The sequence below is a fragment of the Oryx dammah genome, unplaced genomic scaffold (assembly GCF_014754425.2).
Source record: "Oryx dammah isolate SB20612 unplaced genomic scaffold, SCBI_Odam_1.1 HiC_scaffold_11209, whole genome shotgun sequence".
Classification (NCBI taxonomy): Eukaryota; Metazoa; Chordata; class Mammalia; order Artiodactyla; family Bovidae; genus Oryx; species Oryx dammah.
The window spans coordinates 1951763-1962099 of NW_024080602.1; the positions used below are offsets into that span (position 1 = coordinate 1951763).

General features: G+C 47.6%; 1 long non-coding RNA gene across 1 annotated transcript; it reads right to left on the reverse strand.

Moving 5' to 3' along the window:
* Positions 1-2852: 2852 nt before the first annotated feature.
* LOC120860878 lies at positions 2853-6958 on the reverse strand. The gene is made up of 2 exons (XR_005720453.1): positions 6280-6958; positions 2853-3106 (listed from the first exon to the last, which is right to left on the reverse strand). It is a non-coding gene; the product is annotated as an uncharacterized LOC120860878 (long non-coding RNA).
* Between the last annotated feature and the right edge of the window lie 3379 nt (positions 6959-10337).

The following is a 10337-nucleotide window of genomic DNA, read 5'->3' on the forward strand; positions in this document are numbered from 1 at the left end:
ACCAGCAAAATGGGAAAAAAAATGATCTCTACTTTGCAGAGTCATGGTGAGGAAGAAAGATGATGGCTATGCGGTACCTGACACACAGTAGGTGCTACAGAAAAGGCTGCTGTACCTACAGTGATGACCCTGGGATGAAGATGACATCCGATGCAGAGCTTGGGACAGTGGTGAGTGTTTTAAGCACAGGCAATGGAGGGTTACGTGCATGCTCAGTTGCTTCAGTCACGTCTGACTCTTCACAACCGCATGGACTGTAGCCCGCCAGGCTCCTCTGTCCATGGGATTCTCCAGGCAAGAGTACTGGAGTGGGCTGCCATGCCCTCCTCCAGGGGATCTTCCCAACCCAGGGATCGAACCCTTGTCTCCTGTGTCTCTTGCACTGCAGCCAGATTCTTTACCCACTGAGCTACCTGGGAAGCCCTACTGAAGAGTTACCAGGCTGTAGTTAGCCAAAAACTCAAGATCTTTGAATAAAAGTCAGGGAGGAGAGAGAGAGTTCACAGGTATTTATTGTTTTATATGCCATGACTTTGACTAATCCTCATATCAACCTATGCAGTGTGTGGTTTGTGCCCAAGTCCATGGGAGGCGAAGAGGAAGCATGAACACAGGCAGGTGCAGCCTCCCAGGGCAGGCAAGGCTGGAATTCCTGGCATTTGGAGCAGGAAGTGTTTCTGGGCTCCTGGTACTCTTCCTATTCTTTTTAAATCAAATCAAGTCCTGGAAGCAGCTCAAGGTTCATCCCTTTTGGGGCCCAGTCCCTGTACCTTTGTTTAACAACAAACATGGATTCATTCCAGGCTGGCCTAGTTTAAGTTGACCTGGGCAGGGCTTTGCCTGAGAGGTAGACAGAGCCTCCCAGGCAACAGTCCAGTGCCCAGTCAGAGGACATGACCTGCTGTCTTCTCCCATCTTTGGAACCCTGCTCGCCCTGGGTTCAGCTCTGAGTACTTGACCCTGGGAAACCTCTTACCCCTTGAAACATGGAGTATAGAGCTTCCAGGGGCTCCAACGACAGAGAGGGGCCTTGCAGACACACCTCGAGTCAGGGGATAGGACAAACCTGGATGGACGTCTGGTCCTCTACTCCCTGGCGTTGTGACACCTGGTTGAGTGACTTCACCCCCACTGTGCCTCAGTTACCGGCAAAATGGGTACAATGTTGCCTGCCTCACAGGTTGCTGTCAGTCTTTAAGATGACAATGTGTAGAAAATGCCTGATGCATAGTAGGGACTCGATAAACATCCATTTCCTGGTTTATCATCCTGGAATATCCCACGGTTCCATCATGGTGGCCTTTGCCATTTCTGTGCAACACCAATATGAGTCTCACTTTTTTCTATATTGATTCGCTTTTTAAATATTTATTTATTTATTTGGCTGCCCTGGGTCTTAGTAGCAGCATGTAAGATCTTTGGTCTCTGTTGCAACATGCAGGATATAAGTTGCTGCACACAAACTCAGCTGCAGCATATGGGATCTAGTTCCCCGACCACGGATCTAACCTGGGTCCCCAGCATTGGAAGCGCAGAATCTCAGCCACTAGACCACCAGGGAAGTCCAGTGCATTGATTCACTTTTAAAACTCAGTCTCACCTCTGCAAATAGAAAACCAGCAGCACTTGGAAAGCATTCCTTCCTTTGTTTAGTCAATATTTGTTGAGGGTCAGTCATGTACCAGGTACTGTTCTGGATGCTTGGGATATCACAGTGAACCAGCCACTCCTCACCCTCATAGAGTGTGCATTCCAGTGGGGAAGACAGAAAATAAATAGAGGGTGACAACTGGTAGCATTGCCCCATCAAGAAAAAGAAACCAAGGCACAGGGCTAGACTAGAGAGACATGAGGGGAGAGAGAAGGGGGAACCCTATTTCATTTAGTGGGGCTGGCAGAAATAGATTCACCGCAAAGCTAATAAAGCTCAAGCTTCAGGCTCTTGGTGTGCTCAGGCCCCCTTTTGTGCCCAGTTCCAGAACTTCCCTACCAAACTTTGTATCCACAGTACTAGATCCTTTTTTCTAAAGAGCATTCTCAAAAATTAGGTAAGCTTCAGGCCCCACAATGTCTGGTCTGCCCCTGGTGATCAGGACAGACCTCTCTGAGAAGGTGACATCTGAGGAGAGACCACAATAAATAGAAAGTTGCCATTAACATGAGCACAACAAAATTATTGGCCCTGTGGGAGCCAGTGATTCTAAAAAGGCCCCTAGTTTATCTGCTTCACTGAGTTGAAAGGCTACATTTGAAATTCCATCTCAGGCCAGGTCTCCAAAACAAGTTGAGCCTAAAAGTTTCCATGTCTCCCCAGACACCACCCAGGCTACTGGCCTACACCAGGCCTGAGAAGCAGGGCAGAGTGGGTGGGAGAGTCTGGGAGAATGGGAGGCATTGACTGGCAGGCTTTCAGTCCCCAGGAATGACAGGGAATCGAGGCCAGTAGGAGGAGAAAGGAACCCAGGCAGACAATATCAAGTGCTGATAAAACTATGGAGCAACTGAACCCTCGCACGTTCCTGGTGGGAATGAAGAGTGGTCCAGCTACTTTGGAAAGCAGTGTAGCAGTTTCTTACAAAGTTAAACACCTACAGTTGACCTCTGAACAACTCAGGTTTAAACTACGTGCAGGGGTCCCCTTATATGTGGATTTTTCAATATAAATAATAAGTACTACACAATTCATGATCTACTGTTTGTTGAATCTCTAAATGCAGAGGAACCTTGAGGTGTTGGCACCCCAACCTCAACATCATTCAAGAGTCAACTGTATACTTAACATAATGACTCAGCAATACCCTCCTTGGTGTTCACCCTAAAGAAATGATAACTTCAGCTCACACAAAAACCTGTACACTGACGTCATAGGAGCTTCATTCAGAATAGCCCAAAAGTCGAAAAAAGCCCCAAACAGCCCAAATGTCCGACAGGTAAAGGGATGTGCCAGCTGTAGTGAATTCATGTGATGGAATGAATAGTCCTCAGCATCACAAAGCCACAGGCCACTGGCGCATCCAGCGACGCGCATGAACCTAACAGGCGTGCTGACTTCTGGAAGAAGCTAGACGTGAAGGCGTCTGTCTGTACGGCTCCATTATATGTCATTCTAGACACAGGAACATAGAGCAGCGGAGATTAAAACGAATCTTGCGATATATGCATTTGTCAAAAGTCACTGAATTGTGTGCTTAGAATGGGCACATTTTATCACACATAAGTTACAGCGTAACTCAGATATAGCTTAGTTCAGTTCAGTTCAGCTCAGTCGTGTCCGACTCTTTGCGACCCCATGAATTGCAGCACGCCAGGCCTCCCTGTCCATCACCAACTCCCTGAGTTCACTCAGACTCACGTCCATCGAGTCACTGATGCCATCCAGCCATCTCATCCTCTGTCGTCCCCTTCTCCTCCTGCCCCCAATCCCTCCTAGCATCAGAGTCTTTTCCAATGAGTCAACTCTTCACGTGAAGTGGTCAGAGTACTGGATTTCAGCTTCAGCATCACTCCCTCCAAAGAAATCCCAGGGCTGATCTCCTTCCGAATGGACTGGTTGGATCTCCTTGCAGTCCAGGGGACTCTCGAGAGTCTTCTCCAACACCACAGTTCAAAAGCATCAATTCTTCGGTGCTCAGCCTTCTTCACAGTCCAACTCTCACATCCATACATGACCACAGGAAAAACCATAGCCTTGACTAGATGGACCTTTGTTAAACTGATTTTAAAAAAATATCATATCCCAGGCTGGTAAAGAATCCCCCTGCAATGTGGGAAACCTGGGTTTGATCCCTGGGTTGGGAAGTTCTCCTGGAGAAGGGAAAGGCTACCCACTCCAGTATTCTGGCCTGGAAAATTCCATGGACTGTATAGTCAATGGGGTTGCAAAGAGTCGGACACAACTGAGCGACTTAAAAAAAAATCACATTTCTACACATTGTCCACTGGAAAAGCCTTCCTTGAGGCCAGCCATCCACTCCCTTCATTTTGCACGTCAGGAAACAGAGGCCCGAAGAAGAGGGTGACTTTTCTAAGTCCCTCTCTAAGTGTCACATTGCGAGTCAGGACTATTGACAACGCACAAGGGAATGGGTAACTGAGGCTCACAGGGTGCTTTCTCAGCCGCCTCCGACTTAGTGCTCAATACAGCTTTGTGCGGCAGCAGCTGTGCCATTACGCCCAGGTTACAGAGGAGCACACTGAGGCCCAGAAGGATTGGAAGACTCGCTTGAGGTCACAGAGCCAGCTTTACCATGACTTAGATTATCAGGGCAGCTGCCAGCGCAAACTCGGGTCCTCAGCTCAGATCTCCCCTCTTCCCCACACATCTGCTTCCTTGCATTGGGGGCGTGAGGTGGAGACCCTTCACTGCCCAGGGGCTGGCAGAGGAGGGAAAAGAGAGTGTGGAGCACTTATGAGCTTTCCGTGGTGAGGCTGCGGGCTGGGCAACAGGAGACACTTCTGTTCCCAGTGGGGCACACCCAGTGGGGCCATGGAGAAGGTGGCGAGACAGCCCTCTGTGCTCAGAAAAATCCAGTTTCCCCTGGATACATTTTCCAGCATGGTCTGCCAGGAGAGATTTTGATCGCAGAGAGTAACACGATGCTCTGGAGAAAGAGATTAGTGGGTTCCGGGGTGTTTGTGTCTCCGAGAAAGGCAGTTCATTTGGGAACCGACTCCAAGTCACAGATGAAACTGTGCCAGGCCCCACTGGAGCTGACATAGGGGACGAGAAGGCCCCTTAGGCAAGGAGGCCAAGCACAACGGGCCGGGGCCTTCCAGAATCCTGAGAGGTCCATGGAGGGGCTCTGGGGTCCCCTGTAAGCCTCGCTCCAGCACTTCCTGCAGAGGAAGGGCTCCATCACAGCAGACCCCTGGGTTTGCTGAGAACACAGATGGCCTTCACCCTGCAGAGCTAGCTTGAACCAGAAGGAACCTGGCTTGTTTTCTCCAGAGTAGGAGGGTCAAGACCCAGAGGGTGGGGAAGGGCTGGTCCCAAGAGAGAGAGGGGGAAGAATAGACAATTAGCTTGGAAGCTGGCAGAACTTTTTAAAAACTGAAATGTGTAACATGAAATACTACTGGGGCTACCATCATATAGAGCACAATGAGACACTTCTGGTGACCCAAGAACCTTCAGTAAGGTTTCTACTGCTTGAGTGACTTTGGAGTGAAAGGTGTAGGAGAATGACCCAGGCTCTATGTTTGGGGTAACTCCAGGGGGCAGAGAGAGGGAACAGCTGCAGGAAAATTAGATCCCATGGAGGCAGGTGCTGGAGGCAGAGTGGATGGTGACAATTTGTAGGCATTGAGTCTTAGAGGGCTTTGGGTTCCCCGGGGGGTGGAATGAGGTTTCAGCCTGTCTCATTCAGATTTCCAGGAGCTGGGGACTCTGGGTGCCATCTGAGTTACACGTGCTCCTGCCAGCCACACAGGGGGGTGGGGGCGGGAGGAGACAGGAAAATGGAGGTGGCTTGCCTCCTGCCCTCAAGAGGCTCAGCGGAATTCAGCAGATAAGACAAAGCACACAGCCAGGGTATGGGAGTTGAAGAGGGCACACACAGCGAGCAGAGAACGATGGAGGGAGATTGATGCTTTTCTGGCCTAGACACGGTAACATAAGGAAGCCTTCTGGAGGACATCACATTTAGGCCAAACTGTTGAAAGGGTAGGATACAGCCTCGGGGATATGTGGCGGGGGCACTCCCTGCAAAGAGCACTGCCTAAGCAAAGGCCCAGACAGGCGAAGGCTGGGCATTTCCAGAGCGCAGAGCAGCCGAAGCTGTGGCAGCACAGCCGGGGACCGCTTGTCCTTGCTGGTCATGCCAGGAGCTTGCTTGAGGCTTGCAGTCTAGGGAAGTCAATACATATTAAATAATCCCACAAATAAATACAAGGTTATAAACAATTGTAGTGTTACAAAGACACAGTCTAAGGAGGCATTTCAGAGCCAATAACAGAGAGTGCTGATTTATCCAGGTCCTGATGTCTGTGTTCAAAGCTGATGGATGAGCAGAGAGTGAAGGGGGCGAGGAGGCGGGTGGGGAAGAACACTCCAGGCCAAGGGACCAGCCCATTCAAAGACCTCGAGGCAGGCACCCCTCATCTGGAGACTCCGAAGCAGTTTTCTCCTCCTACCTCCCCCGAGGCGCACAGAGAATGTTCTGGAATTCACACAACCCACCCCCCAACCCCACCCCACCCCCGCCAAGTTTATCCCTTCCAGCCACCTGTACTGATTGCTACCTGACACCAGCTTCCCATCCCCTTGGCTTCATTTCTTACCCCTCTGGCCCCAAGGTCACCAGCTCCCCACAAGATTTGCTCCATTCTGTGAAGGTGCTACCAGCCTGAGTCTGGCTTGGGTCCCCCTCACGCTCCCTCCTCATTCATCCTGCCCCAGCCCTTCCCAGGATGCCTGGGGAGCCGAGTGGCATGAACACGCCATGGTAACCCTGGATCAAAGGGGGATGAATAGATGGCATCCCTCCTTCCCCCACAGGATGTTCTGAGACTCGTTCTGTGGATTTTGCAGACGGCCCTGTGATACAGGGCAGAGGCAACACCGACTTAAGTCCAGCACTGGTTACCCCTGCCCTGCTCCACTCTCCCACCCTGCACTCTGCTTCCTGGACATCACATTCCTAAAAAAAACCCCTCCGATACAAGCCTCTAACTTGGGCTCTACTTTAGGGTGCCCAAGCTTAGACCCCTCCCCATCAGGATGAATCTGCATCTCTAAAGTGGAGTGGGAGCATGACTGTCCCCATTTCCAGCAACATGTGCTTCAGTGGGCTTTTCAGCCCTGGGTCCCAAGCCCCAAGCCTCTCTGCTCCGCTGCCACATCCCTGACTTGACCATGTTCAAATGCCCAGTCTCATCCCCGTACTGATTTCTCTAAATAGCCAGGCAGCATGTTTACCAAGAACACTTTGACACTTACTTTCCAATGGCAGGGACAGCATGGTAGAGTACTTACTTGTTGTCTGGAGGTTGCTTGCTCAAAGGCACAGTGACCAACTCCCCAAACTTATCTGGTGGCCTGTGTTTCCACAGGCTGCTCCAAAGCCAGCCTGAAGTCTTGCAGTAGTAGAGGCCCGAGTCACTGCTTGGATGCCAGCAGCCTGGGCTGCCAGCCGGATTCTGCCACAGGCTCTCTGTGATCTTAGACAAGCCCTGGGTTCCTTTGTCTCTTCCTCGTGAACTGAAGGAGAGACTTTCTCCACGGTCCTTTGAGCTCCAACCAGAGAATCATGCTCCCCCCAGTGCCCAGAGAAGACCAAGTTCAGGCCTGCCCTACACACCACTCCCCTGGCTACCATTCTCCCTGTAGATCATTCCTTATAGAACATATGTGTCTTCAATATGACCCGTTCTGGCTGATAATTTTACAAAGGGAGGAAAAAAAATAACTGTACAGCGCCAAAATTTAATATAACTTTTTTTTTTGGCCATGCCACATGGCTTGCAGGATCTCAGTTCCCTAACTAGGGATTGAACCCCGGCCATGCCAGTAAAAGTGCCAAGTCTAACCCCTAGACTACCAGGGAACGCCCTAACACATTTTTTTTTAAATGAAATAGGGTTCAGGAGAAGAATCAAGGTACATTCCAAGTACAATTAGTAGAAGACTCAAATCAAGTTGTGTTTTGAAAAAGAGGGAAGTGATGAAGGGGATGGTGTCCCTTGGCTGGTACTGGCACTGAGGCCAGATTCCTATGTACAGGGCAACTGCTTAGCTCTTCTTGTTGTTGTTTGTTTTTATTTTTAAAGAGGATTTTATAGTCCTGTTGGAAAGAAAATACATAAACACAAATATCAGCATATCAAGCCACGTGGTCTGGTTGAATGAAGATTGTATTTATCTGACAAAGCTTGTAGGGGGCACATTCTTTTTGTTGTTGTTGAAGTATAGTTGATTTACAATGTATTCGTTTCAGATGTACAGCAAGTAGTTCAATTATTTATATATATAATATATATTATGCTTATATATGTTCTTTTTCAGATTATTTTCCATTACAGATTATAAGATATTGAATTTAGTTCCCTGTGCTATACAGTATATCCTTGTCGTCTATCTATTTTACAGAATAACTGCTTGTTAGTGTCCCTATTAATTATAGGTGACCAGAAAGCAGAGCTTTAAGCCTCTTACAACCTAACCCAATCCTTTGTTACATATATAATCATTTTGCAGTATTATCGTTAGACCCAGGAAATCAGTTAAGGGATTGGGGTTGACAGATAACAATATAATTTTCCCCTTTAAAAAAGAAAGGAAAGAAAATAAAAGGAAAGATGCTCGCAGAAGCCTTTCGCACAGAAGCTCTCATTTTCAGGACTAGATAACTGACATAAAGCAGGAGATGACATACCATCTTCCCAGTTCACACAGTAGTTGTATTCCTGGGAAATTCAGTGGATATTAAAATCTTGAAAATATGCTTGGTGTTTATTATGTAAAGCAGAGTTTAGTTTTGAGCTCAGATAATCACCTACATCAATGTCCTGAGAGATACTCAGAAGTCTTATAGAAGGTATATGAAAAAAAAAACAAAAAAGGTGACCTCCCTGGTGGTTCCATGGCTAAGACTCCCACTCCCAATGCAGGGGGCCTAGGTTCGATCCCAGGGGGAACTAGATCATGCCACATGCCATAAGTAAGACCCAGTGCAGCCAAATAAATAAATATAAATACATATAAAAAAAGTCTTATGGAGGGGAAAGCAATTCTTCACCATGAGCTGGCCCAGGCATTGCAAAGTGTCTAGCATCCCTGGCTCCTCATAGCCCCTCCACTACCCAGCAGTGCATACTCTCATTGTTTTCAGTGGTCCCCTGGGCATTCCTGCTTGCAGGGAGAAATTAACCTTAAAAAAAAGATAAATGGTAATTTTAGTATATTCACAAAGTTGTACAGCTATCACCACTACCTAATTCCAGAGCATATTCATCACCCCAAAAAACAAACCCTGTACCCATTAGCTGTTGCTCTTCATCCTCTCCTCCCCCAGGTCCTAGCAACAGCCAGTCCACTTTCCCTCTCTGTATATGCCTAGTCTGGACACGCCATACAAACGGAGTCCTATAATACGTGGCTTTTTGTGGTTGGCTGTTTCACTTAATGTTTCACGTTCACGAATGTCATGGCGTGTATCAATACACCATTCTTTCAGTGGCGGAATAATATCCCATGGTATGGATAGACCACAATTTATTGATTCATCAGTTGAGTGGTTTCCTCCTTGGGGCTCTTATGGATGTTTAACTGTATGTGTTTTTCCCTCTATTTTTACTGAGACATAAAAGACACACACCACTGTATAGGTTTAAAGTATACAGCATAATGACTTGACTTACATACTTGAAGCGATTACCACAATAAGTTTAGTGAACATCCATCATCTCATAGAGACACCAAACTAAAGAAAGAAAAAAATATTTTTCCTTCTGATGAGAACTCTGAGGATTTACTCTCTTAACAACTTTCATGAATAACATAAAGCAGTGTTAATTATACTTATCCTGTTGTACATTACATCCCTAGTATTAACTGGAATTTTGTATTTTTGACTGCCTTTATCCATCCCTCTCCTCTCACCCCTCATCATGTAAGTTTCTGAGTAGATGTGTATATTCAATTCTTTTGGGTGTATACCTAGAAATTGCTTGGTCATTTGGTGGGATATGTCCTTTCAATTCTCTTGGGTGTATACTTAGAAGTTGCTGGGTCATATGGTAACTCTACGCCTAACTTTTTGAGGAACTGCCACACTTTTTCCAAATAGTGATTACACTATTTTGAGATTCCACCAATAATTCCACCAATTTCTCCACATCCTCACCAGCACTTGTTATTGTCTGCCTTCTTGGTGATAGCTGTCCTAGTAGGTGTAAGGCGGTATCTCCCAAGGTTTTGATTTGCATTTTCCTATTTTGAACTGTGGTGTTGGAGAAGACTCTCGAGAGTCCCTTGGACTGCAAGGAGATCCAACCAGTCCATTCTGAAGGAGATCAACCCTGGGATTTTGTTGGAAGGAATGATGCTAAAGCTGAAACTCCAGTACTTTGGCCACCTCATGTGAAGAGTTGACTCATTGATAAAGACTCTGATGCTGGGAGGGATTGGGGGCAGGAGGAGAAGGGGACGACAGAGGATGAGATGGCTGGATGGCATCACGGACTCGATGGACATGAGTTTGAGTGAACTCAGGGAGTTGGTGATGGACTGGGAGGCCTGGCGTGCTGCGATTCATGGGGTCGCAAAGAGTTGGACATGACTGAGCGACTGAACTGAACTGACTGAATGACCAACGATGTGGAGCGTCTTTTCATGTGCT